At 34.3% G+C, this 5,016-nt stretch overlaps 1 long non-coding RNA gene across 1 annotated transcript; it reads left to right on the top strand.

Moving 5' to 3' along the window:
- The first annotated feature begins 347 nt into the window (after window positions 1–347).
- Window positions 348–4,727, top strand: LOC112738100 (uncharacterized). Its single transcript, XR_003169256.3, has 3 exons — window positions 348–658; window positions 1,216–1,401; window positions 4,044–4,727. It is a non-coding gene; the product is annotated as an uncharacterized lncRNA (long non-coding RNA).
- Window positions 4,728–5,016: the final 289 nt, after the last annotated feature.

Genomic DNA, 5,016 nt, shown 5'->3' with positions numbered 1-5,016 from the left:
ATTAAGGATTTTCGACTTATGGATAGATGATTTATCCTTTGGCCAAATAATGAACTAATCAAAAATGATATTCACTCTTAATATAACTTGGATAACAATAATTGAACCTGCTGGAAACGGGCGAATTATTTTATTTTATTTAAAAAAAATACAAACTTAGACTACATGGTTTAAAGTTTTGGATTACCCACAGCGCGGTAGGATAAGGATTAATCTGTCGTTGATCTGAGATTAATAAATTGTCGCATTCATAAGACGAAATTCTAATTCTCAACACTTGTTTAAATGAATCAGGGAACCGACCAACCAAGTTGGTTGTTGTTTAAAGTTTTAAACAGACAAAGAATGGGACCCTACTTGCCCAATACGCACCCAAGTGGCCAAGTTCCAACGCTAGGTAACTGCTGTGCTGCTACCTTACTCTTCTCCCCCTTTTCCTTCTCTCCTCTCAAAGTTTGCCAGCGTCATTGCCACCACTGGCGTCGTTGCTCCGCTCTCCGCATCGCTAATCCGTTGAGTCCGTCCAACTCCGGTGCCATCACCGTTCTCCATTTCTCCTCCTGCATCACTACTCCGCATTTTTGCCACCAGCGTCTCTGCCACTCGTGTCTCTTTGCCGGCATCCCTCGCCTCTCCAACCACTTCTTCTCCGTCCCTAGTTAGATTCACTGCTCTCTGATTTTCTGCTTGGATTTGGCATTTTGCATTTCGCTCCTTGAATTTGATTTTATCCCAATTAATAATATGTTTCTGATAATGTAATTTATTTTTGTGTTAAAATTCTATGTTGCTTCATGAATTTGATTTTGATTTTATGATGTTGTTGGCTATTAGTCTTTGTTGATATATGTAGTTCTGTTTGTTAATCAATGTTAGCTATGATTGTATTTTCAAATTTTCACCATCTCTCTTGATATATGTAGTTCTGTTTGTTAATCAATGTTAGCTATGATTGTATTTTCAATTTTTCACCATCTCTCTCTTTCTGCCATGTTGTGTTCATGCCATCCCTCCTATGCAATCCAAGAAAGATACCATTAGTATATAAAATAAACACAATATATATTTCTCTTGTAGACAGTAATGTTACAATAATTTGTAACACGTAGGGTCAAATTCTTTTCCAATTCTGCAATGCGGGTAACTATGTACTCAATTAATATGTGATAAATCATGTGCACCACCAACTAACACATCCACTTTATTTCATAATAGGCAAAACCTTATTAAGAAGTGAAGAGAAAGAGAACCGTAAGTAACATGCCGAATTGCAATGACAAACAACAGAAGATGTGGCTTTTTCAAACTTGTTTCTCTTTGTAATGCTTCTCACTCTTTCTCAAATGCAAAACCTCATTCGCCTCATCAATGAGCACTGCACTCCATCTCAACTCAAACTTGGTAAGATTTTGATGTCTGTTGTTAACATGAAAGAATACCCCACTTCTATTTTTCTTTTTGCACAACTGCAGTTTAGGTGTATCACTCCTTCCATGATTAGTTTGAGCATGTTGATCAATTATTTTTGTCGTTTGGGTCAAATGAACTCTGCTTTCTCTGCATTGGCCAAGATTATCAATATGGGTCATGAATTGAATGTTATAACACTTACCACACTCATCAGAGGGTTCTGTATAAACGGAAAGGTTAGGGAAGCCCTACGGTTTCATGATAAGCTAATATGTCTAGGTTTTTAGCTTGATGAGGTTAGTTATGGGACCTTAATTAGTGGTCTATGTAAAATGGGGAAAACAAGAGCCACCATGGAGCTTTTGCAAAAGCTAGAGAGTTATACAGTTAAGCCTAACATAGTAATGTACAGAACACTTATCGATGGATTGCGTAAAGATGGTTCTGTAAATGAGGCACAAAATTTGTTCTCAGAGATGATTTCTCGAGGAATTTATCCTGATATTGTCTCATTCAATTCTCTGATGCATGGCTTGTGTTGCACTGATCGTTTAAAAGAAGCAACTCAATTGTTGAATGATATGGTTGTTAAAGACATTAACCCAGATGTATGTACCTATAACATTCTACTCGATGCATTATGTAAAGAATGAAGAATAAAAAAAGCCAAACAAGTGTTTGATATATTGATGGACAGAGGAATCAAGCCTGATGTAGTCACATACAATGCATTAATATATGGATACATTTTAATTGGCAAAGTGGATGAAACAGCATGTTTATTTGGTGATATGAAGAAAATTGGTCGGGCTCCTTGTGTCTGGAGTTATAGTATTATGATAAATGGATATTGTAAACACAAAAGATTGGATGAAGCTGTAACACTCTTTAAAGAGATGCCCCATTGAAATTTGGTTCCAAGTACTGTAACATATAATTCTCTTATTGATGGCTTTTGCAAATCAGGGAGAATACCTGATGTGCAAAATTTTCTTGAGGATATGTATGCTAGAGGCCAGCTCCCAAATATTATTACTTACAATATCTTGTTAGACAATTTGTGTAAAGGTAGTCATCTTGATGTTGCAATTGAATTATTTCCGAAAATTTTTGGCAAGGGGGGTTTGGTCCTTATGCCATACACCATACTGATCGATGGATTCTATAATCACGGGAGACATAAAACTGCTGAAGAGGTTTTCAACCTTCTCCATAATAAAGGTTGGCGAGATGTTAAAGCAATTGATGCTATGACCAATGGGCTGTGTAAGGACTAAGGAGGGCTTGTTCGACAAAGCAATAAGCTTGCTATCAAATGGATGGCAATGGTTGTGCTCTAGATGATATAACTGCTTTTGCAATTGTTCATGCTCTTGAAAAAAATGAAAAAGAAAAAGCAGAGAAGCTTCTTTGTAAAATGATCTTTAGAGGCCTATTGAAGCGTTAAAAGAAGGTAATACATTATTGTTTTTCAACTAAAATTGTTTCTTTTTATGTTGAAAAGTTTTATTATGACTTTTATTCATAAAATTAAAGTTTAGAGTAAGATTTGATTTGTGGCTCTGTCTTAGGACCAATTCCTAGACTGGCAAGTGCTTACAAGGTGGTTTATACATGATTGTGCAGTATAAATATGTAGAAATCAAACTATCCTATATAAAAACTTAGAATGGAACTTAAGGATTGACAAAGCATGACCTACCAGCTAGGTGAGCTGAAAAAGTTTATTACTTTTATGTCAAGAATGGTGGACTATTCATGGCTATATCATTGCTGAAGTCTCTAAACATTCCTGTGTCCTCAAAATTTTATTATAACCTTGTGTTATTGGTTAATTTCTTATATTTAGAATATTTAGGGAGTGTAGTTAGAATTATTATGATCATTCATATACTTTCATTTTGAACCTGACTAGTGATTACCTTTATGGAAATTTTTTTTAAAAAAATTTGAACAGTAGATAGCAACATTCCCTGGTTTCCAATTTGTTCATTGTGTGTGTGTGTGTGTGTGTTTCCCTTTCACATTGGCTAAGAGAAGTTTAATCCTCACTTTTTTGGTTGCACAAAAAAATGTTCCTTAGATGGTTGTAGATATTGATCTGTTTTTGCTTTTCAAATGATTGGTTTGCTTTTCGACAGTGTAGCATTTCTTGGGAGTAATTTTTTAAGTTATCTTTCAGAGAACAATATTTGAGAAGGTTGAATAAGTGAAATATGAGAGACTGAAAGGGGCATTATTTCTGTGGCTAGCAATTTGAAATTGGTTTTGAGATATAACTATAAATTATGGCCATCGATTGGAACTAAAGTACACCAAGTGTCTGTCTTCTTAAACTTAAACTTGGCTACTATTTATCTCAGAAACATGATGAACTTGTCTTTGCAAAGTTGTTTTTCTTCCAGCTCCGTCCTCATGTTGTTTTTTAGAATTTAATTAAAGATCGATCTTTGTTCAGTATTTCAAAATCTCTTTTGAATATTTTGGCAGTGCAATTGTTTAGAAGGATACTGCTAGCACACAAACCTGTTACATATTTCTCCAAGTTTCAAACCTAGTACAATCCAATTGTTGTCTGTGTTGAGTTTTTTTTTGTTTTTTGGGTCTAATGTAGTTATTATTTTAAATGTCAGGTAGGATTTGGAAAAGCAGCAAGTATGTTTTTCTTTGCTTTGAAGTATATGAATCTCCTTTGATCACCACTGTCTCAAATGCTCTTCATTCATCGAACATCATGCCTCGAAATGCAAAATCATGGTTGATTGAATTTGATAATGGGAATCCATTCCAGAATTCGTCCACCATCCTTTTCTTGTGATAGTACTTTAAGAGGGGAGTGGATATTTTCACTCTCTAATTGATAATGCCACTCTTCTATTGTATGTAATTTCCAACATATCTTTAAAGTCCACTAATTCTAGAAGTATTAACCTTATACATCTTATTAGATGAGATTCGAACATCGAAACTTCTTGCTATAGGATTGTGAAAACCTTATATTCATTATATAGTGTATAGGCTAGAAAGTTCTAGTTGCTATAAGAGGTTATGTCATTGGCTTGAAGTTACTATAAATAAAATACTACTGGAAGCTTTGAATTGTGTGTACGAGGTGAATTGTGAAGTGTGAAGGGGAGAGTGATAATCGAAGAGTAGCAGAGAGTGAGTGAGTCAAGTGCAGGTGTGAGATGTATAGAGAGCAAGAACAATTAAGATCTAGTGTTTACATCATTAGTAAGGCCCGAGTGTAAATTGTGTCTCTTTAAATTGTACTCTTGTGTTTATAAATTTAAAAAAATCACAACTTTTGTGTCTCACTCTGCATATGTTATTTTTGAAGTTAGACAGCAAAATTCCTTTTATATCTTTTCTTTCTTCTTTGCTAGAAAAGAGTTGCAATGCCTTCTATTTTTTAGCCTTGTGATGATTGTTATTTGATTAGCATATAACTAATGAAATTCTTGGCTTGGATTTACTCTAAACACAAGTTAATGTTGTCTTATGATATTTATAATTAGGAACAATAAATTTGTCAATTCAAAATATAGAAACTTTGATAGTATCAATTTTTGTTCTACTTGGTACTTTGATTTTATATACATTGAA

The sequence above is a fragment of the Arachis hypogaea genome, chromosome 2 (genome assembly GCF_003086295.3).
Source record: "Arachis hypogaea cultivar Tifrunner chromosome 2, arahy.Tifrunner.gnm2.J5K5, whole genome shotgun sequence".
Taxonomy (NCBI): domain Eukaryota; kingdom Viridiplantae; phylum Streptophyta; class Magnoliopsida; order Fabales; family Fabaceae; genus Arachis; species Arachis hypogaea.
Note: the sequence above shows the minus strand (reverse complement) of the source record. Positions and strands in the feature narration are given on the sequence as shown.